This window comes from Hippopotamus amphibius, chromosome 3, assembly GCF_030028045.1.
Source record: "Hippopotamus amphibius kiboko isolate mHipAmp2 chromosome 3, mHipAmp2.hap2, whole genome shotgun sequence".
Taxonomy (NCBI): Eukaryota; Metazoa; Chordata; class Mammalia; order Artiodactyla; family Hippopotamidae; genus Hippopotamus; species Hippopotamus amphibius.
In genome coordinates, this window is record NC_080188.1 from 151,031,754 (window position 1) to 151,056,300 (window position 24,547).

The window sequence follows — 24,547 nt, forward strand, 5'->3', positions numbered from 1 at the left end:
GTTTTTTGGAATTTATCAGTGAAGTCATCTGCTCTGGGGCTTTTGTTTGTTGGGAGGTTTTTTATTATAGTTTCAATCTCTTTACTAGTATTTGGTCTATTCAGATTTTCTCTTTCTTCATGATTTAGTCTTGTAAGATAGTACGTTTCTAGAAATTTATCCAGTTCTTGTATATTCCCCAATTTGTTGGTTTATAATTGTTCATAGTAGTCTCATATGATCCTCTGTATTTCTGTGGTTATCAGTTGTGACTTCTATTCTTTAATTTCTGATTTAATTTATTTTAGGCCTCTGCCTGTCTTTCTTGGTTAGTCTAGATAAAGGTTTGCCATTTTTGTTTTTCTTTTCAAAGAACCAGCTCTTAGTTTCATTGACACTTTCCTTTTTGTTTTTTTTTTAGTCCCTGTTACTTTTATTTCCACTTTGATGTTTATTATCTACTTTCTTCTACTAATTTGGGCTTTGTTTGTTCTTTTTTTTATTTCTTAGTTCTTTTAGGGGTAAAGTTAGATCATTTATTTAGGATTTTTCTTGTTTCTTGAGGTAGACCTGTATTGCTATGAACCTTCCTCTGAGAACCACTTTTGCTGCATCACATAGATTTTGATATGTCCTATTTCTGTGTTAATTTTCTCTAGATATTTTTAAAATTTCTCCTTTCATTTCTTTGATGACTCATTCATTGTTACTCACTGTTCAGTAACATGTTTAATCTCCACGTTTTTGTGGTCCTTTCCCTTTTTTTTCTCTTGTGATTGATTTCTAGTTTCATATTATTCTGGTCAGAGAGACTTATTGACATGATTTCAGTTTCCTTGAATTTATTGATACTTTTTTGTGATCTGACATGTGATCTGTCCTGGGGAATGTTACATGTGCCCTTGAGAAGAATGTGTGTTCTGCTGACTATAGATGTTCAGTATGTATGTATTAAGTCAATCTGATCTACTGTGTCATTGAAGGCCAATGTTTCTTTACTGATTTTCTGTCTGGATGATCTATCCATTGATGTAAGTGGTATGTTAAAGCCTCCTACTCTTATTGTATTGCTTTCAGTTTCACCCTTTATGTCCTTTGCTTTACATGTCTTGATGCTCTTTTGTTGGGTGCATATTCACGTTATATCTTCCTGCTGGATTGAGCTCTTTATCATTATATAATGCCTCCCTTTTTTTGTCTTCTATTACAGTCTTTATTTTAAAGTCTATTTTGTCTGACATGAGTACAGTACTTCAGCTTTCTTTTCATTTCCACTTGCATGGAATATGTTTTTCCATCACTTTTCTTTCAGTTTATGTTTGTCCTCTTTTTCAAAGTGAGTCTCTTAGGGGCAACACATAGCTCTTGTTTCTGTCTCCATTCAGCCCCTCTTTGTCTTCAGTGAATTTAGTCCATACATTTAAAGTAATCATTGGTAAGTATGTACTTATTGCCATTTCATTGTTTTCTGGTTGTTTTTGTAATTTATCCATGTTCCTTTCTACTCTTTCTCTCTTTTTTTGTTTTTTGACAGTTTCCTTTAGTGTTATGTTTAGATTTCTTTTTTATTCTCTTTTGTATATTTACTATAAATCTTTGTGGTTACCACGAGGTTCACATCCTATATAAGTAGTAGGTTGTTTTAAGTTGGTAGCAACTTAAATTTGAAGACATTCCAACACTTTATCTTTTGCCACCCCCCCTGCAGGTTTCATGTTTTCAATGACATTTTACATTTTTCTATTTTATGCATTCCTGAACTATTTATTGTAATTTAGTTAATTTTACTACTTTTGTCTTTTAACCTTCCTACTTGCTTTATAAGTGATTGATCCACTATTTTTATTAATATTTGCCTTTTCCAGTAAGATTTTTACTTTTGTATATTTTCTTACTATTATTTAGTGCCATTTCTTTTCAGCTTAAGGGGGTTCCTTTATCATTTCTCGTAGGGCCAGTTTACCAAGGATGAACTCCTTTAGCTTTCGCATATCTGGGAAACTCTTGATCTCTCTTTCAATTCTGAATTATAACTTTCTGGGTAGAAAATTCTTGGTTGGAAGTTTTTTTCCCTTCAGCACTTTGAATATGTCATGCTTCCCACTTCCAGCCTGTAAAGTGTCTACTGAAAATCTGCTGATAGCCCTATGGGGTTTCCCTTTTACATAACAAGTTATTTTTCTCTTACTGCTTTTAGGATTCTCTCTTTGTCCTTAACTTTTACTGTTTTAATTATATTGTGTCTTGGTGTTATCTTTTTAGGTTTATCTTATTTGGAACTGTCTGGATTTCCTGTACCTGGATGTCTGTTTTCTTCCCCAAATTAGGGAAGTTTTCAGTTACTATTTCTTCAGTTAGTTTTTCTGGCCCTTCCTCCTTCTCTTCTTCTGGAACCCTATAATGTAAATGTTATTCTCCTTGATGTTATCCCAAAGTTCCTTTAAAATGTCTTCATTTTTTGAAAGTTTTTTTCACTTTGCTGCTCTGTCTGGGTGAGTTCCATTGCTTTGTCTTCCAGCTCTCTGATTCATTCTTCTGCTTCATCCAGTCAGCCGTTGAACCCCTCTAGTATATTTTTCAGCTCATTTATAACTTCTGTTTGGTTCTTTATTATATTTTCTGTCTCTTTGTTGAAGTTATCATTGTGTTCATTCATTCTTCTCCTGTGTTCAGTAAGCATCTTTATGACCATTACTTTTAACTCTTTATCAAGTAGATTGCTTATCTCCACTTCATTTAGCTCTTTTTCTGAGATTTTTGTCTTATTCTTTTTATTAGAACATATTCCTCTATCTCATTTTGTCTGATTTTCTGTTTTTTTGTTTGTTTGTTTTTATGCATTAGGTCAATTAGACATCTCTTCCAGTCTTGAAGGAGTAGATTTATTTCGGAGATGACCTGTGGGGCTCAGAAGTGCAATCTCACTTGGCTACCAGAGCCAGGCACTCAAGGGGTGTCCTGTCTGTAAGCTGTATCCCTCCTGTTGTGGTGGGGCCACAGCTGCTGTTGTGTGCACTGGTGGGTGAGGCAGCCCCTGGCTACGATGCAGGGTGCCTAACTGTGGCTGCTGGGCAGCTCTGTTTTTTCAATATTCTACCTTGCTGAAAGATCATGTACCCTGATTTTTAATTTAGAAAATATTGCCTCCATTATTATGAAGCAGTGTTTTCTAAGATGTGGAATAGGGGAGGTGATTTAGTGCCCTAGGACTCAGTGATCATTAGCAGCCTCTCTGGGATGCCCTCTTAACTGTACCTTGTTTCGGGCAGTGTTGCTACAGCCACAACTGAGCAGCACCTCCCCAACTCCCATACTTACACACACACCAGCACTTTCCAAGAAGAGAGGTGGGAATGCAGGTTCTTTTCAGTCAGCAGCAAGGGAAGGCTTTTCTTCAGAGTCCAATTGCCCTCAAAGCCAGGGAGACATGGAACTGGGGATGACCTCAAGTGATGGACAGGTCAGCATCCTTTTGTCATAGAGTTGTGAGGACTGTATTTTCATTTTTTTTCTCTTGAACTCAATATGAGTGTTTAAAAATAGGATTCTTAAAGTATAAGAGATGGTTATGGAAAAGTGAGCAGAGGTGGTGATTGTTATACAGACATGTAATAGAATGCTTTTTTTGTCTGAATAATTATTAGTAGCTCTGGTTTTCTGACTGAAGAACTTATTTTTAGGTGTTTTTAGCTCAATTAGATTAATTTATTTACATTTAATTGTTTTTACATTTTAGATTGTTTTAATTGAATGACTTTTTATTGTATTTTTACAATTACTTTTATTATGTCAAGCGATTCTTATAGTGTTAATATGAAATTTGCTTTTTAAATCAAATTACATTAAATATGAGTCAATGTAAAGAACATCTACTAAGTAAATAATAGGATATGTATTTCCTATTTATGGTGAATATGAGCAAGTGGAGTTTTCAAAACAGTCATTTCTCTTTTCTTTAAAATTGCTCTTTGGTTATTGTCCTATTCTTCAGCTCCCCTTGTAAAATTTCTTGAAAGAATTGTGTGTACTTGCTATATCATATTCTTCCATTTACTACTGTATATTTTTCTTTTTTTAAAATTGTTGTATAACATATGTATAGAAAGGTTCACAAATGCTAAGCAAATTACCACAAAATGAATATACATATTACCTTACTCACTCCTCCCAGAAGACCCTTTTTATCCCTTTTCCAATAACAAATATCTTTGTCCTCCTCAAAGGCAATTGTAATGTTTCTTCTGACTGTATGTACTAATTTTGCCTTTTTTGTAAAGTTTATGTAAATGAAATCATGAAGTTTTTCTTCTTTAGCTTTGGCCTTTTTTTGCCTAATATTGTGTTTGAGTTTAATCCATATTATTGAAAGAACCTATAGTCTTTTTTCTTTTCTGTTTCTATGTGCAATTCTATTATATAAATGTAATGTGTCCATTATACTACTAAGAGATATCTGAGTTGTTTCCAGATTTGGGCTATTGTTAGTAATGCTTCTGTGAACATTCTTGTAACTTCCTGTGTATGTGACTTCAGTTCCTACAGTTTTTGCTCATGCTTACTCTATTTAGCCACACGACTTTCCTTGTCATTCCTTGAACATTCCAGATAAACACCCACCTGTAGGCCTTTGCATGTGCTGTTCCTTCTTCCTAGAATATACTTCCACTAGATATCCACATGACTCGCTCCACTTCTCTCTCAGCCTTTGCTGAAAAGCTTCCCTTTTAGTGAGGCATTCTCTAACCATTAAATTGTAATTCATATGCCTACCCTGGGACACCCAATTTTCCTTTCTCTGACTTTTTTTTCTCCATGTTACCTTCCATAATTTAGAATATAATGTTTTTTAGTAGTCTATTTATTCATTGATCCTCTCGCTCCCCACTATAATGAAACCTCTAGAATGACAGAGATTTTTGTCTGTGTAAGCAGCTTTTTGCAGGAAATCACCCTCAGCAGGAGACCCCTTTTTTCTTGTCACTTTAGCAAAGCCATATTATAACTAATCTTAAGCCAGGCACCCCCATGTCCAGCCTAAGCATACCTTTCAGATCTTTTGATCACAAAATACGTTGCTTAACTTGTTGGTTCTTTCCATAAATCAAAGAAGTAAAAATGAAGAATATATAACAGATGACCAGATTGTTTCCTTATCTTCCCCTTCAGTAATCTCATGAACAAACTGTGTGGATGAGATAGCATTTATAGAAAGATCACAAGGAGTCAACAAGCTTGCACATTGTAGGAGATGGCTACAAGTATGATCCCCTATCTCCATTACTCCGTTACTTTCCCTTTTCCCTTTAAAAAGTTTCATGGCCAAGCAGAATCTCAGAGTTGGTTTGGGGGGACAAAACCTCCTTATTGCCTCCTCCCCGTATTGCTGGCTTTTCTGATTAAAAGCAATTTCCCATTCTACCAACCTGTTGAAATTCCCTTTCTACCAACTCATTCTACTTGGCATGTTGGATATTGATTTTCAAGCAGCCAGACTGAGATCAGTAATGTCTGTATTCTGTAACACTGCCTGACATATAGTAGATTCTCAGTAAATGCTGGGTGAATGAATGAATGAATATTGAAATAATCTACTAGCCTGAATCTGAAAGTAGTCACTGATATTTTTAGAGCTTTGGGTAATAAAGCTATTTGCAAAGTTGTTTGACTGTCAAATTAAACAATCAAAATGTTGTCAACATGAGTATTATTTGAACAATATAGGACATCGGATGCAGGAAGAATAGATGTTGGTTTTTATTCCCTACTATGAAGGAAAAGAGATTTTTAAACAGCCTTTTTTTTTCCCTTTGCAAAAACCTATGTAATGCATTTACACAGAATGACACTTCTAAAAAAATAATATAAGTAGCCCCAAAATACACATTTTAGAGAAACTGGCATAGGTATTTGGCAGAGCTCTCTTTTAAGGGATTGAAATATTAGGATAAACATTAAATTTCTATCTTAATCTGTATAAATAGTAAGTTTTACTATGTGAGTGATGAATTATAACACTTGGCAAACAATATGTTTAAAGGTTTGTTATATATTTTACCTGCTTGACTTGTTTAACCTTCATAACAATACTATGTGGTTGGTAAATTTATTATCCTCATTTTACAAATGAGACAAGTGAACTACAAAGTAATCTGAACTCTAGGTGGTTTGGCTATAGACTCTGAGCTTTTAATCACTACCTTTCAATGGCTACTATATGTATTTATCTATAGAGAAATAGATAGATATCATGTTAACATTTTCAAAATTATCAATTTACTGATCCCCTTCAGAATTATTTTAGTTTCTTTTTTGAGATGATTTGGGAAGAAGAAAAGAAAGGAACTTTTATTTAGAATGTACTGTGTTTTGTATGTTTTACCTTATTTATTTATTTCTTTATTGGCTGCATTGGTTCTTCATGGCTGTGCACAGGCTTTTCTAGTTGCAGTGAGTGGGGGCTACTCTTCGTTGTCGTGCATGGGCTTCTCATTGCAGTGGCTTCTCTTGTTGCGGAGCATGGGCTCTATGCACATGGGCTTCAGTAGTTGTGGCATGTGGGCTCAATAGTTGTGGCTCTTGGATTCTAGAGTGCAGGCTCAGTAATTCTGGCACATGGGCTTAGTTGCTCTGCAGCATGTGGGATCTTCCCAGAGCAGGGATGGAATCCGTGTTCCCTGCGTTGGCAGATGGATTCTTAACTACTGTGCCACCAGGGAAGACCCTATTTTACCTTATTTAATCCTCAAAATAGCTCTGGAAGGTAACTATTATTGTCCCATTTACAGGAGAGAAAACTGAAACACAGGGAAGTAAATAAGCTTATCATAGTCCTAAAACTACTATATGATGTGAATCAAATGTGATTCAAACCTAGGTCTGCCTCACTCCAAAAGTCTATATTCTTCACAATGACATGTAGTTAGATGAACTGGCATTACCCAGTGAACAGTGGAGATGGAGAGGAGGTGCAGTACACAATTTCAGCTGGGAGCAAGCTATAATGGGGCTGTGGAATCAGGAAGACTCTACACACAATTCCAACTGAAAATTTCTGGATCCACAGATCTTTTTTTCTAATCTTGGCCCTTAGAGCTATTATGCATTCCTAGGTGAGCACTAAATAAATGTGTGGGGCTGGGCGTCTGTGGTCACAACCAGGCAAACTCTTCCTTCTTATATGAAATCTTTGGTAAATCATACATCTTGGGGCCCAGTGGCTCAGACTGAGGAAGCTCCTCTTCCTGCTACTGGAGCAGCAATCACATCTCTTATTGATTCTCAGTGTTATCATAACTTTTTCATGGCCCAGGATTATTCACTTCTCTCAACACTTCAACTCTTTGGTTTGGTTTGGTTTGGGGGAAAAAAAATACAAAAAGCAAAAAGTTCAGAGAAAGCTGTCCACTTTCCTGGTGAGCTTGGGATCAGTCATACCACAGTCATGAAGTAGATATTGCTCTTTTAACTTTAGTGGGAAGGTGTGCCTTGTAACAGGATATCAGAATAATAGTTCCAAGGTAAGCTGATGGAGGATATTCATTCACCAGATAGCTAGAAGGGATCCTTCTGTTGAAAAACTCAGTAAAATATAACCTGGAACAGTGAAACAGACATCAGTACATCAGTGGAGTGAGAAAAACAGTAACATATTGCTTAATGAGGGGAAATTTAAGCTTGAATAAAGGAGTCACATTGATTATAAAGCAGAGTGGTCCTTGTGTGGTGAGAGCCAAATTCTGCATGAAGCAGCTGCTCTCAGAACGAAAGAGTAGTGAATTTTTGTCTGTTTATTGATCTTTCAGCCTCCAGAGTACTTAGCCAGCAGTTCTATTTGCAGAATCAAGAGATAAATAAATGCTTTAATTTCAGCATTTAAAATCTAATAAATGTTTTTACCGGACCTCTGTGGCCAATATTTCCATTGTCCTTTTATGTGTATATGTATATATATACATATATACGCATGTCTATATGTGTGTAGATGTTTTCTGTTATTCCTTATATACTACCTTAGTTGGTTAAGAGCTTAAACTCTGGACATATATTACTTGGATTAAAATCTGGACTACACAATATTAGCTGTTCGTTAGCTGACTTTTGAAAAATTTCTTAATTTTTTTTTCAGTTTTCTTATCGGCACACTGAAAACTGGGACAAATAATACATCTAACCAAACTGCTTCATAGAATTGTGAAGATTAAATGAGATAATATAAAGCAAATATAGTGTCTTAATATTGGTTAAGTGAAAAAAAGCCCACAATGCTTAATTGCATATAGTGATCTATAGTTTGCCAAGAGGTTTCACACACATTTTTCATTTGGCCTTTTTTTTTTTTTTTTTTTTTTAAATTGGCCATGACATAGGATCTTAGTTCCCTGACCAGGGGTTGAACTTGTGCCCCCTACAGTGGAAGCGTGGAGTCCTAACCACTGGACCACCAGGGAGTTTTCCTCATTTGGTCTTCAGTTACCTGTGAGACTTCCCTGGATATTTAGTTGTTCTCTTTTATTGTAAATGGACATATTTATAACTTTATTCTCTTATCCAATGGTCTATTTAGGACAAATTCCTTGAAGAGGAATTGCAGAAATAAAGGGTTTGATTATCTTTAATGTTCTTCCTATATACTGCTAGGTTGCCCTTGAGGAAAGGATTAGCAATTTAAACTACCACCTCTTTATGAATGCCTCTTTCAATATTCCCCCAATAATGTAGGATATTTTCATTAAAATTTTTTTATAATTTATTTTTTTATTTTTTGAAAATAAAATTTTTTATTAGTTATCTTTTTTATATGTATTAGTGTAATACATGTTCATTACAAATTTTTTCACTGTATGATAGATGAAAGATGTTATCACTTTTCTTTTACATTTTATTTCTTTGGATACTAAAATGTTGAACAAGGTTTCTCATATGTTTTTTCCTTATTTGCATTTATTTTGTATGTTTACTCTTTATGCCCTTTGCCCATATTTTTTTCAAGGTTGTTAAAGTTTTCTTTTTTGATATTGGACCTCAGCTGAAAAGAGTTAAGCTAATGATACTTCCCTTTTCATGTACATTACCAGCCTTACTCCCTCTTCTCCTGATTTCTGATTCCCATTTTACTGCCCCTCCCTCCCTTACACATAGGCAAGTTTCCTAGTGTATTCAATGAATATCCTTTCATTTATGTAAGTTGTTATAAAATATATATTATTGTAAGCATGTATTTTCATAAATCAAATGATATTACATATTACATTTAATTCTGTTGCTTAGTTTTTCTTAGCACAATTTTAAAAAATTCATCTATATTGCTCTATGTATACCTGTACTTTATTTCTAATTGCTGCAAAGTATTCCATGGTGGGTGCTTTCACCATATTTTCCCCAGGTACTTCTCCAATGAGGATCACCCTGATGTCTCCCAGATTTCATCTCCCCTGTGCCACTGTAAACAATGCCACAATAAACTTACCCCTGCATACTGCTTTCAAGCTTGTGAGAATTTGGGGGGAATATATAAAGAGCTATACACACACATATACACATACACAAACATATACAACACACACACAGTAGTAGAATTGCTAGGTCATAGCAAATTTGACTAACTTGCTAATTGCTCTTCAGATGGTAACTCCATTGTGAATTCCCACCAGCAGTGCATGAGCGTTCCTAAATCCCGATGTTCTCTCTACACTTACTGGCCACTCAAACAGGTAAGAGAGAGAAATTATTGTTGTTTTAATTTGCATTTCTCTGATTGCTAATGAATTTGAACATTGCTTTTTAGGTTTTCTCTTGTGTATATTGATAGCCTTTACCCATTTTTCTATATGTTCCCTGTTTTTTTCTGATTTCCAAATCTCTTGTACATTTTGCTCTATTTATATGCCATGTTTGAAGTTTTCTCCAATTTATTTTACTTTTAATTTTGTTTATGATCTTTTATACATTTCTAAGTTTTTAAATTTGTAATGTTAATATTATTATGTGATTTCATCCCATGCATTTATTTATGATATTTGGCAAAATAAATTGTGTTTTTCTTTGTTTTCTTCTGTACTGCTTTGGTGCTTCCCTAAAATTGTTCTCTGTAGAATGTCAGCCAATTCTAAAAGTGTGTTGTCACTTTTGATCCACTAGAGGCCAACACTTACTTGAAAGAAATTGATGTCTCTTCCTAAAATTAACATTCTTTCTACTCTGAAAGGGAGGAAACTGGCTCACATAAGCCTTACAGAAAATAAGTAATTTCATTTAAATTAAATGACTGGAAATTATATAGAAAAGAAGAGTCTGAACAAAATGAAAGGACTATTTTTAAAAATAACAAATTATCATGAAAGGATTCAAATTTGTTTTTACTGAAAAAAAGAAAACAAGAAATATAAATAAAACAGTTTAAATTTATTTAATTGACTTAGAAGAAAATTTTGGTTTTAAAATAAAAATTTAAATCTACTTCTACTCAAAATCTACATTAAGCATTAGTAAATAAGAGGTGAGGTGACAGCAACGACGACTTTTTCTCCCTTTTTTCCTTATTTGCTCTGAAAGGCCAGGAGATGGGGCTCGCCTGCCTCCCACATTATGTAGGCTCCTACACAGATGACTGAGTAGAAAACAGTACACACACACACATCAATTTTAACTGAAATGAGGTAATCTGTAAGAAAGGACCATGGTGAAGGACCATGCTGGCCCCAAAGCAGTCATTGAAAGCTACTTCCTCTCTGAGTCACATTAGCGTTCTTAAAATTATGTTTATCATACAAAAGCAGAGAAACCCACAAAGGGTAGAAAGGAGAAAGAGAAATAGTGAAAGAAAGGAAGGAGGAAAGGAAGGAAGGAAGGAAGCAAGGAAGGAAGGAAACGAGGGAGGGAGGGTCAACTAGTGAGACTGCAGTTCTAATCTATGAAAACACAAAAGGATAGCTAAAAACTGTTCTTTACATATAGAAAACTGCTTGTGTTTGGACCTGGAAACAACAATCAAGATCTAATAATAATATAACGGAGCAGGACCCTATGGGGACTTCCCTGAATAGACCTGTCTCCCATATCCTCTGCTTTAATTCCTCTCTGAAGTACCTAGATAACAGTATCCAATGGACATTACTTGAGTTGTTTTATAGATGCTAAAATCTCCACCAAATGGAAAAGTTTAGCTACTTGATCACCATGAGCACATAGCCCCCAGGCCTCCTAGAGCCTAAGGACTGATAATGTTAACCCTTGTGACACTGCCCTGTTACTTCACCATCAACCAATCAGAGAGTGTGCAAGAGCTGATCACATACCCTGGGACTGCCCTCCCTCATCTTGCCTTTAAAAATGCTTTGTTGAAACCCATCATGGAGTTTGGACTTTTTGAGCACCAGCTCTCCTGGACTCCTTAGATGGCACCTTATAACAAATGCTGCACTTTCCTTCACCACTGGATTTTGTCAGTAGATTGGCTTTACTGTGCAGGGGTGAGCTGACCCAAGTTTTGGTTCAGTAACAATAACCCACGTACAAAACACTATAAAACATAGGGTACTATTACTACTACATGGTAGATACGGCAATTTGGGACTTGGCTTCTAGGTGCCCTTCATGAATGAGATGGCTGGAACATATCAAATATGAGAGCTCATGCTACAAAAAGAAGTTATTTTTACATCAATTAAAATAAATGCATGAAGAATTTATGTTTGCATGTAAGACAGAACAAAAATTTTTAATTAACTAAAAAAACTTTAAAAATAATTTACATTATAAAGAACTTTTCAGTTAATATGGTTCTGCTTGCTTTTGATTTAGTACCTGTAAAACTATATATAGCAATAAGAACATTACAAGTAAACAAGTTTACTTTCTAAAGTTCATTTTATGTGTAAGTAATATGTACCAGTAATATGTAGGAAATGCAAATACTACAAAAGGATTTTCTTTCAAAAGCATAATATTCTCCCATCCCCACCCCCATGTCTCCCAGTTTCACCATTCAGAGGTAACTGTTATTGCCAGTTTCTTGCCATCAATATGTATTTTTGGTTTTTTTTGCAGAAATGGTAGTATGCCATATAAATTGTTCCACACCTTGCTTTAAAACACCACCACCACCGACACTACCAACAATAACAATAACCACTTAAGATAACATGATATGAACTTCATTTCAGGTCGGTTAAAACAGATGAAATATGCCTTTTTCTTTTTAACAGTTAGAAAGTATTCCATTGGATGAATGTACCAGAATTGATTTGTCTAAGTCTTCTGTCTTCTAGTGAAAGATGTTTAGGTTGTTTTCAGTCATTGGCTATCAAAAACAATAATTCAGTTATTTTCTGAATACATACACTCTTTTGTAGGAATATAATTTAGAAGTAGAAATCTAGAAGAGGAACTGATTAATCAAAAGATGTGAGCATTTTAATGTTTAGAGATACTGCCAAAATTGTGCTTTAGATGGATATTATCAATTTATATTCCCACTACAGGATTGCCTTGCCTACCTCACAGTCTCTTAAGATTGCTTTTTATCAAGTTTTTAATTTTTTTTTCCAATCTGTTGGGTAAAAAATGAACTCTTATTACATTTCTTCCATTATGAGTAAAAGTTCAAAATCTTTCTATTTTAAAGATTTGTGGGTCTTCCCTGGTGGTGCAGTGGTTAAGAATCTGCCTGCCAATGCAGGGGACTCGGGTTCAAGCCCTGGTTGGGGAAGATCCCACATGCCTCGGAGCAACTAAGCCTGTGCACCATAACTACTGAGCCTGCGCTCTAGAGGCCGTGAGCCACGACTACTGAAGCCCCACACACCTAGAGCCCATGCTCTGCAACAAGAGAAGCCACCACAATAAGAAGCCCTGCTCTCCACAACAAAGAGTAGCCCCTGCTCTCAACAACTATAGAAAGCCACACACAGCAAAGAAGACCCAATGCAGGCAATAAATAAAAATTAATTAATTATTTAAAAAGTCATGAGAATATATTTTTTAAGCTCTTTATTGGAATATAACTGCTTTACACTCCTGTACCAGCTTTTGAGGTACACCAAAGTGAATCAGCTGTATTTATACATATATCCCCATATCCCCTCCCTCCTGCAACTCCCTCCCACTCTCCCTGTCCCGGCCCTCTAAGGCATCACCCATCATCGAGTTGATCTCCCTTTGTTACACAGCAACTTCCCACTAGCTATCTATTTTACAGTTGGTAGTGTATATATGTCTATGCTACTCTCTCACTTCATCCCAGCTTCCCCTTCGCCCCCCATCCCCCCAACCCCATGTCCTCCAGTCCATTCTCTGCAACTGCATCCTTATTCTTGCCCTGTCACTGGGTTCAGCAGTACCTTTTTTTTTTTTTTTTTTTTTTTTTTTTAGATTCCTTATATATGAGTTAGCATACAGTATTTGTTTTTCTCTTTCTGGCTTACTTCACTCTGTATGACAGACTCTAAGTCTATTCACCTCATTACATATAGCTCCATTCCATTCCTTTTTATGGCTGAGTAATATTCCATTGTATATATATGCCACATCTTCTTTATCCATTCATCTGTTGATGGACATTTAGGTTGCTTCCATGTCCTGCCTATTGTAAATAGTGCTGCAATGAACATTACGGTACATATTTCTTTTTGGATTATGGTTTACTCTGGGTATATGCCCAGCAGTGGAATTGCTGGATCATATGGTAGTTCTATTTGTAGTTTTTTAAGGAACCTCCAAACTGTTCTCCATAGTGGCTGTACCAACTTACAGTCCCACCAACAGTGCAGGAGAGTTCCCTTTTCTCCACACCCTCTCCAGCATTTATTGTTTCTAGATTTTTTGGTGATGGCCATTCTGACTGGTGTGAGGTGATACCTCATTGTGGCTTTGACTTGCATTTCTCTGATGATGAGTGATGTTGAGCATCTTTTCATGTGTTTGTTGGCCATCTGTATGTCTTCTTTGGAGAAATGTCTATTTAGGTCTTCTGCCCATTTGTGGATTGGGTTATTTGCTTTGTTGGTATGCAGCTGCATGAGCTGCTTGTATATTTTGGAGATTAATCCTTTGTCCGTTGCTTCATTGGCAATATTTTCTCCAATTCAGAGGGTTGTCTTCTTGTCTTGTTTATGGTTTCTTTCACTGTGCAAAAGCTTTTAAGTTTCATGAGGTCCCATTTGTTTATTCTTGATTTTATTTCCATGATTCTAGGATGTGGGTCAAAAAGGATCTTGCTTTGATGGATGTCATACAGTGTTCTGCCTGTGTTTTCCTCTAGGAGTTTTATAGTGTCTGACCTTCCATTTAAGTCTTTAATCCAGTTTGAGTTTACTTTTGTGCATGGTGTTGGAAGTGTTCTAATTTCATTCTTTTACATGTTGCTGTCCAATTTTCCCAGCACCGCTTATTGAAGAGGCTGTCTTTTTTCCATTGTATATTCATGCCTCCTTTGTCAAAGATAATGTGTGCATATGTGCTTGGGTTTACCTCTGGGTTCTCTAATCTGTTCCATTGATCTACCTTTCTGTATTTGTGCCAGTACCATACTGTCTTGATCACTGTGATCTTGTAGTATAGTTTGAAGTCAGGAAGCCTAATGCCACCAACTCTGTCTTTCCTTCTCAAGATTGCTTTCGCTATTTGGGGTCTTTGGCATTTCCATACAAATCGTAAGATTTCTTGTTCTAGTTCTGTGAAAAATGCCATTGATAATTTGATAGGGGTTGCATTGAATCTGTAAATTGCTTTGGGTAGGATATTCATTTTCACAATGTTGATTCTTCCAATCCAAGGACATAGTATGTCTCTCCATCTGTTTTTTTCATCTTTGATTTCTTTCATCAGTGTCTTATAGTTTTCTGCTTACAGGTCTTTTGCCTCCTTAGGCAGATTTATTCCTAGGTATTTTATTCTTTTTTGTTGCACTGGTAAATGGGAGAGTTTCCTTAATTTCTCTTTCTGCTCTTCCATTGTTAGTGTATAGGAATGCAATAGATTTCTGCGCATTAATTTTGTATCCTGCTACTTTACTAAATTCATCCATTAGTACTAGCAGTTTTCTGGTAGTATCTTTAGGGTTTTCTATGTATAATATCATGTCATCTGCAAAGAGTGACAATTTTACTTCTTCTTTCCCAATTTGGATTCCTTTTATTTCTTTTTCTTCTCTGATTGCAAGGACTTCCAAAACTGTGTTGAATAATAACGGTGAGAGGGGGCACCATTTTCTTGTTCCTGTTCTTAGAGGGAATGCTTTCAGTTTTTCCCCATTTAGAATGATGTTGACTTTTGGTTTCTCATATATGGCTTTTATTATGTTGAGGTAATTTCCTCTATGCCCATTTTCTGAAGAGTTTTTATCATAAATGGATGTTGAATTTTGTCAAAAGTTTTTTCTGTGTCTATTGAGATTATCATAAGGTTTTTATCCTTCAATTTGTTGATATGATGTATCATGTTGATTGATTTGTGATTATTGGAGAATCCTTGCATTCCAGGGATAAACCCCACTTGATCATGGTGTATGATCTTTTTAATGTACTGTTAGATTCTGATAGCTAGTATTTTGTTGAGGATTTTTGTATCTATATTCATCAGTGATGTTAGTCTGTAAGTTTCTTTTTGTGTGACATCTTTGCCTGGTTTTGGTATCAGGGTGATGGTGGCCTTGCAGAATGAGTTTGGGAGTGTTCCTCCTTCTGCTATATTTTGGAAGAGTTTGAGAAGGATAGGTGTTAGCTCTTCTCTAAAGGTTTGATAGAATTTGCATGTGAATCCATCTGGCCCCGGGCTTTTGTTTGTTGAGAAATTTTTAATCAGTCTCAATTACCGTACTTGTGATTGGTCTGTTCATATCTCCTATTTCTTCCTTATTCAGTCTTGGAAGATTGCACTTTTCTAAGAATTTGTCCATTTCTTCCAGGTTATCCAACTTATTGGCATACAGTTCCTTGTAGTAGTCTCTCATGATCTTTTGTATTTCTGTAGTGTCTGTTGTTACTTCTCCTTTTTCATTTCTAAATCTGTTGATTTGTATCTTCTCTCTTTTTTCTCCTGATAGTCTGGCTAATGGTTTATCAATTTTGTTTATCTTCTCAAAGAACCAGCTTTTAGTTTCATTGATCTTTGCTAATCTTTCCTTCCTTTATTTTTCATTTATTTCTTATCTGATCTTGATTTCTTTCCTTCTGCTCACTGGGTTTTTTTTTGTTGTTGCTGTTCTTTCTCTACTTGTTTTAGGTGTAAGGTTAGGTTATTTGATATTTTTCTTGTTTCTTGAGGTAGGACTATATTGCTATAAACTTCCCTCTTAGAACTGCTTTTGCTGCACCCCTTAGGTTTTGGGTTGTTGTGTTTTCATTTTCATTTCTTTCTAGGTTTTTTTTGATTTCCTCTGTGATTTCTTCCTTGATTTCTTCCTTGATTTCTTGGTTGTTTAATGGTGTATTGTTTAGCCTCCACGTGTCTGTATTTTTCGCAGTTTTTTTCAGGTAACTGATATCTAGTCTCATGGTGTTGTGGTCAGAGAAGACGCTTGATATGATTTCACTTTTCTTGAATTTACTGAGAGTTGATTTGTGACCTAAGATGTGATCTATCCTGGAATATGTTCTGTGTGCACTTGAGAAGAAAGTGTATTCTGTCATTTTTGGATGGAATGTCCTATAAATATCAATTAACTCAAGATGGTCTAATGTGTCACTTAAAGCTTGTGTGTCCTTATTTATTTTCTGTTTGGCTGATCTGTCCATTGATGTAAGTGGGGTGTTAAAGTCTCCTACTATTATTGTGTTACTGTCACTTTCCCCTTTTATGACTGTTAGCATTTGCCTTATGTATTCAGGTGCTCCTGTGTTGGGTGCATAGATATTTACAATTGTTATATCTTCTTGGATTCATCCCTTGATTATCATGTAGTGTCCTTCCTTGTCTCTTGTAATAGTCTTTACTTTAAATCTAATTTGTCTGATATGAGTATTGCTACTCCAGCTTTCTTTTGACTTCCATTTGCATGGAATATCTTTTCCATCCCCTTACTTTCAGCCTATATGTGTCCCTTGGTCTGAAGTGGGTTTCTTAAGAAGCAGTATATATATGGGTCTTGTTTTTGTATCCATTCAGCCAGTCTGTGTCTTTTGGTTGGGGCATTTAATGCATTTACATTTAAGGTGATTATTAACATGTATGTTCCTATTACCATTTTCTTAATTGTTTGGGGTTTGTTTTTGTAGGTCTTTTTCTCCTCTTGTGTTTCCTACTTGGAAAAGTTCCTTTAGCAATTGTTGTAAGGCTGGTTTGGTGGTGCTGAATTCTCTTAACTTTTGCTTGTCTGGAAAGCTTTTGATTCTCCATCAAATCTGAATGAGATTCTTGCTGGGTATCATATTCTTGGCTGTAGGTTTTTTTCTTTCAGAACTTTCAGTATAACCTGTCACTTCCTTTTGGCATGCAGTTTTTCTGCAGAAAGATCAGCTGTTATCCTTATGAGTTTTCCCTTATATGTTATTTGTTGCTTTTCTCTTGCTGCTTTTCATATTTTTTCTTTGTGTTTAATTTTCCTTAGTTTGATCAATATGTGCCTTGGTGTTTTTCTCCTTGGGTTTATTCTGTATGGGACTCTCTGCACTTCTTGGACTTGATTAATTATTTCCTTTTCCAAGTTGGGGAAGTTTTCCACTATAACCTCTTCAGATATTTTCTCAGACCCTTTATTTTTTTCTTCTTCTTCTGGGGTACCTATGATTTGAATGTTGGTGTGCTTAATGTTGTCACCAAGGTCTCTGAGGCTGTCTTCCATTCTTTTTCTTCTTTTTTATCTTTCCTGCTCTGTGGCAGTTATTTCCACCATTCTATCTTCCAACTCATTTACTTGTTCTTGTCCCTCAGTTATTCTGCTGTTTATACCATCTAGAGTATTTTTAATTTTAGTTATTTTGTTGTCCATTACTGTTTGTTTGCTCTTTAGTTCTTCTAGTTCCTTATTAACTGTTTCTTGTATTTTCTCTATTTTGTTATCAAGATTTTGGATCATCTTTATTATCATTACTCTGAATTCTTTTTCAGGCAATTTTCCTATTTCCTCTTCATTTATTTGGTTTTGCGGGTTTTTTTCTTGCTCCTTTGCCTGCATGATGTTTCTTTGTTTTCTCATGTTGTCTAATTTATAGGCTTTGCTGTCTCCTTTCCCTATGCTACCTAGTAGTAATTCCTCTTGTTTCTGTTCTCTGCCCCCTGTGGTGGGGTTAGTGCAGTGTCTTGAGTAGGCTTACTGATGGGAGTGTCTGGTGCCTGCTTTCTGGTGTGTGCATCTGAGTCTTTTCCCACTGATGAGCAGAGCCATGTCAGGTGGTGTGTTTCAGGGTATCTGTGAGCTTAATATGGCTTTAGGTAGTCTGTGTGCTGATGGGTGAGTTTGTGTTCCTGTCTTGTTTGTAGTTTGGTGTGAGGTGTCCAACACTGGCAGTTGCAGACAGTTGGATGAAGCCGGGTCTTAGACTCTGATACAGGGCTCCATGAGAATTCTCTGCAGTTAATCTTCCCTGTGTCTGAGGACTCCCTAGTGGTCTAGCATCCTGGATTCGGTGCTCCCTCCCCAGAGCCTCCTACTTGACTTCTGATAGAGTAGTCCAGACTTCAGAGGTTGCTTGTCCCAGCAATAAAGAGGTTTAAAGAAGACTGTCCAAGCCTCAGACTAATGGCAGAGTGTTGAGTCAAACAAATACTAAGTCAAGGAAACACATACATGCACAAGATATACAAATACCAAATCCAATAGAACATAAGGCACTAGAAATACCTGACAGAAGAACTGCAGTATGCAATCAGACAATCAAAGAGAAAACCAGCAAAAATTTAAAACAAACAAAAAAACAAAACAAAACAAAAAATCATACACCACAAACACAAATCTAGGGAAATTTTGAAAGCTAGGATCAAATATAATAAAGAGCAAGAGTACCACCAGATAGAGTGAAGATTCCCAAGACAAAATCAGACAATTATAATTAGAGCTAAGATAAAGACAAAACCTAATAATAAAAACCAAAGCAGTGTGTCATCTGGAGAATAAAACAAGGAAACAGAGCAGACTGATAATATTGATTATAAGTATATTAAGATAAAATAAACTAAAAAAGGATAGAAGACAGGGCAACAGAAGAGTGTAGTGTGACTGGCAATATGAAAAGGAAAAGAAAAAAATAGAAATTATAAAAGATAGAGAAGAAAGGAAGGTAGGAGAGATAAAGTCAGCACTACAAAAAACTTAGCTAGAAATAGAAATATATAAAATGGCTAAGAATAAAAATAGAAGAAAAAATAGAAGAAAATATATGTTATAAAATGTGTAGATCCCTTAGGACAAAGATTGTAATTAATTAAAAAAACAAAAAGCTAGAACTGACCCCAGAATGGACCAAATCAGTAGAATCAATAATAATATTTCTGTTTCCTTGGGGTTTCAGCTGTAAGTCTCCTTCTGCCTGCCTTGGGCTTTTTGTATTACTCTGAGACCAGCAGAGCTTCCTTTATTACTCATCTGTAAGCGCCAGTGTGTGGGGGGAGAGAGGATATTATAGTCACTCCTTCCTCTGGGAGTGAGTGATCAGCAGTGCCCTGCCTGATTCACAGTGGCCAGGGTGGCAGTGCAGTGCCTGTGGCAGAGGGAAGCCGGTGGCTCAGGCACAAAGAGTGACTACAACCACAGCTCCTCCCTCCTGTGTATGACTCCACCTTAGTGCCCTGCCTGGGTCGCGGCTGCCCGGGTGGTGGTGGCAGTGTCTGTTGCAAAGGGAAGCCAGTGGCTCAGGTGTAAACAGAATGTCTCCAGAGCTGGGCCACTCTGCAGACTTTTGGCCCTCAGATTCAGGCATTCTAGGCCAGCCCCATCTGAGGGCCTTTGTTATCCCTGACTGCTATAGCCATGCCCAGAGGGGGTCTTCCTTTGTCTGTCATAGGTGCAGAGAGAGAGAATACAACTGTGGCTCCTCCCCCCCGCTTGTGAGTCAGCAGTATCAAGCTGCCACCATGGCCACCCAGCTTTCCGTGGTAGGCATTCTCCGCTGCAGTTTTCTTCCCTCCTGTCCCCTCAGTCCATCTCCCCACTGCCAACAATGTGTCTTACCCTGAACCAGTTCTCTGATTCCCACATTCCAGCTCCAAGACCCCCTGTTCAGCTGTGAACCCATGTCTCAGTCCAGACACGCTGAGCTGTGGTGTGGAACCTCCATGTGTTTCTCTTTCTCATCTGCCACATATCAGCTGCTTCACCCTCTTTGAACAGTCCCAAATGCCTCCCTTTTGACCCAGAGAAATTTCCCTTTGGAGAAGGGGTTTCCCCTTCAAATAATGGATGTTTCCCTGAATTTGGCAGTCTCCCCTCTGTTTCAGCTCCCCCCACCCTCGGGTGTGGGACCCGTCCCTTTCCTTTCTTCTCCTCCTTTTTCTCCTTTTTTTTTTTTCCCTCTGTCCTACCCAATCATGTCAGGATCTTTACAGCCGTTTCTGGTGTCTGAGGTCTTCTGCTGGTGTTCAGCTGGTTCTCTGTTGGAATTATTGCATCTTTTGACATATTCCTGATGCATCTGTGGAGAGGGATGCATTCCATGTCCTTCTACTTCACTGCCATCTTTCTTCTCTATGCATTTTAGAGTACACGTCTTTTACCTCTTTAGTTAAATTTATTCTAAAGTGTTTTATTATTATTTTTATGCACTGGTAAATGGGATTGTTTTCTTAAGTTCTCTTTCTGACAGTTTACTATTATAGTATAGAAACACCACAGATCTGTATATTGAATTTATATATTGCAGATTTACCAAATTCATTTGTTAGTTCTAAATGGTTTTTGGTGCAGTCTTTGGGAGTTTTTTTTTGCCTTAAATCTAGTATCATATCATGTACAAACAGTGACAACTTTACTTCTTCCTTTTCAATTTATGTGACTTTTTTTTCCTTGTCTGACTGTTGTGGATATGGCTTCCAATATTATGTTGAATAAAAGTCATGACAGTAGGCATCCTTTTCTTGTTCCTGATTTTAGAGGACAAGCTTTCAGCTTTTCACCATTGAGTATCATGTTAATTGTTGCTTTGTCACATGTGGTCTTTATTATATTGAGGTATGTTTCTTCTCTGCCTGCTTTGTTGAGAGTTTTTATCATAAATGGATGCTTAATATTGTCAAATGATTTTTGCATACACTGAGATGATCATATGATTTGCATCCTTTGTTTTGCTAATGTGGTGTCTTGTGTTGAGTGATTTGTGACTATGCAACTATCATTGCATCCCTGGGATAAATTCCACTTGATAATAGAGTATGATCCTTTTAATGTGTTGTTGAATTCAGTTTGTTAATATTTTGTTGAGGATTTTTGCACACATGTTCATTATGATATTGACCTGTAAATTTCTTTTTTTGTGATGTCTTTGTCTGGTTTTGGTATCAGGTGATGCTGGCTTTGTAGAATGTCTTTGGAAGCACTCATCCTCTCCCATTTCTGTTTTTGTTGTTTGTTGTTTATGAATAATTTGAGAAGGGTAGGCATAAACTCTTCTTTAAAAGTTTGGTAGGGGGACTTCCCTGGTGGTGCAGTGGTTAAGAATCCGCCTGCCAATGCACGGGACACCAGTTCATGCCCTGGTCCGGGAAGATCCCACATGCCACAGAGCAACTAAGCCTGTGTGCCACAACTACTGAGCTCTGTGCTCTAGAGCCTGCGAGCCACAACTACTGAGCCCGCGAGCTGCAACTACTGAAGCCCACATGCCTAAAGCCCATGCTCTGCAACAAGAGAAGCCACCACAATGAGAAGCCTACGCACTACAGAAACAGTAGCCCCGGCTCGCCACCACTAGAGAAAGCCCATGCACAGCCATGAAGACCCAATGCAGCCAAAAAAAAAAGAAAAAAAAAGTTTGGTAGAATTCACCTGTGAAGCTGTCAGATCCTAGACTTTTGTTTGTTGGGAGTTTTTAAAAATTACTGATTCAATTTCATTACTGGTAATTGGTCTGTTAATGTTTTCTATTTCTTTCTAATTCAGTCTTGGGAGATTGCACATTTCTAGGAATTTCTTCATTTATTCTAGGTTGTCAATTTTATTGCTGTGTTATTGTTACTAGTTATCTCTTATGATCCTTTGTATTTCTGTTGTGTCAGTTGTCATTTCTCCTCTTTCTTTCTGATTTTGCTTAAATACAGCCTTTCTCTTTTATCCTTGATGAGTCTGGGTAAGGTTTATTAATTTTGTTTACCTTTTCAAAGAACCAGCTCTTAGTTTCATTGTTTTTTTTTTTAGTCTCTTTTATCAATAATTATTCCTGCTTGGTCTTTATGATTTCTTTCCTTCTACTAATTGTGGGGTTTTTTTGTTCATCCTTTTTCCTTTCATTGTAAGGTTAGGTTGCTTATTTGAGATTTGTTTTGTTTCCTGAGGTAGGCTTGTATTTCTATAAATGTCCCTCTTAGAATTGTTTTTGCTGTGTCCCGTACATGTTTGAATCACTGTATTTCCAATATCATTTGTCTCTAGGTATTTTTAAAATTCCCTCAATGACCATTGGTTGTTTAGTAGCATATTCTTAAGACTGCATGTGTTAGTGTTTTTTGCAGTTTTTTTTTTTTTTTTCTGGTAGTGGATTTCTAGTCTTGTAGCTTTGTGATTAGAAAAGTTATAATGTCAATCTTCTTAAATTTATTGAGACTTGTTTTGTGGCCTACCACATGATCTATCCTGGAGAGTGTTTCATGTGCACTTGGAAATAATCTGTCTTCTGCTGCTTTTGGATGGAATATATAGAGAGATCTATTAAGTCTCTCTGTTGTAATATGTCATTTAAGGCCAGTGTTTCCTTATTGAATTTCTTTCTGGATAATTTATTAATGTAAGTGTGGTGTTAAATCCTCTACAATTATTGTGTTACTCTCAATTTTCCCCTTTGTGTTTATTAACATTTGCTGTATTTAGTTAGTTGACTTTATGTTAGATGCATATATATTTACAATTGTTATATCTTCTTGTTGAATTGATTTCTTTATTATTATATAATGTCCTTCTTTGACTCTGTAACTCATTATTGACTGGGGGATTTTTGCAGAAACTAACACCTGTGGCTGGCGATTTTTATTTTTGCCAGCCAAAAATTAATTGTTATTTCACTAATACTTTGTGGGTTATTACATTCAATAGTTACACCTGACACACATGTAAAGTTTTCTAATTTTGATGACAATTTGTCTTCAGTCCACTTGTCTGTAGAAGCACAGGAGCATTCTCCAGCACCATGAGTTTCATTTCCACTTACCATGTCAGAATCAATCACTAAGGTTTTTGTCTTTTTGTGGGTCTAATATTCACACTGTCTGAATCAGAACTATGTTCTGAAGAACTGTCATCTTCTGAGACACTAGTGTATTTGTCACTCAGACAATCAGAAAAGGTATCTGCATAAAATTCACTTAAAAAGTCTCTTCACTCAAAATTTCACAATGCATCATTTTTGAAATTTTATGTTTATAATATACACAAGTTGGAATTAAAACGTAATAGAGAAAAACGTGAATGATAATGACAATCATAAGTTGTCTAAGAAACTCTTCATCAATTTTAAGCCCTAACAACTTTGCACAGTGATATTAATTCTATCACTCTACAAATGTGTTATATACCTCCAGTCAATAACATTCAGGTAACAAAAGACGTATTAACACATCTCCAGTCAATAATGTGATAATAGTCTTTGTTTTAAATTCTACTTTGTCTGATATGAATATTGTTCCTCCAGCTTTCCTTTCTTTTCCACTTACATGGAATACCTTTTCCATCTCCTCACTTTTAGTCTCTGTGTGTATTTAGCTCTGAAGAGAGGTTTTTATAGGCAGTATATATATTTTTCTTTTTTTAAAACAACTTTTAATGAGATACAGTTAACAGACAATAAACAGCATATATTTAGAGTGTACAATTTGGTATCCCAATCTCCCCATTTATCCCCCCCCAACCCTCCCTGCTTTCCCCACGTGGTGCCCATGTGTTTGTTCTCTACATCTGTGTCTCTATCTCTGCCTTGCATTTCCTCTTTCATAGTTGTTAGCATTTGCCTTATGTATTGAGGTGCTCCTATATTGGGTGCATATATATTTAAAATTGTTATCTCCTCTTCTTGGATGGATCCCTTGATCTTTATGTAATGTCCTTTCTTGTCTCTTTTAAAATTTTTTATTTTAAAGTCTATTTTATCTGATGTGAATATTGCTACTCCAGCTTTCTTTTGATTTCCATTTGCATGGAATATCTTTTTCCATTCCCTCACTTTCCGTCTGTATGTGTCCCTAGGTCTGAAGTGGGTCTCTTGTAGACAGCATATATATGGGTCTTGTTTTTGTATCCATTCAGCCAGTCTGTGTCTTCTGGTTGGTGCATTTAGTCCATTTACATTCAAGGTAATTATCGATATGTATGTTCCTAGTACCATTTTCTTAACTGTTTTGTTTATGTTTTCATAGGTCCTTTTCTTCTCTTATGTTTCCTGCTTAGAGAATTTCCTTTAGCATTTGTTGTAGGGCTGGTTTGGTGGTGCTGAACTCT

At 36.3% G+C, this 24,547-nt stretch overlaps 1 long non-coding RNA gene across 3 annotated transcripts in view; it reads left to right on the top strand.

The window, feature by feature from the left end:
* Positions 1–24,547, top strand: part of LOC130849382 (uncharacterized) — an 81,227-nt gene that overhangs the window by 4,461 nt on the left and 52,219 nt on the right. For all 3 annotated transcript variants that reach the window (XR_009052732.1, XR_009052731.1, XR_009052730.1), the window contains exon 2: positions 9,601–9,689. This is a non-coding gene — a long non-coding RNA (uncharacterized LOC130849382). The remainder of the gene's footprint in view (positions 1–9,600; positions 9,690–24,547) is intronic.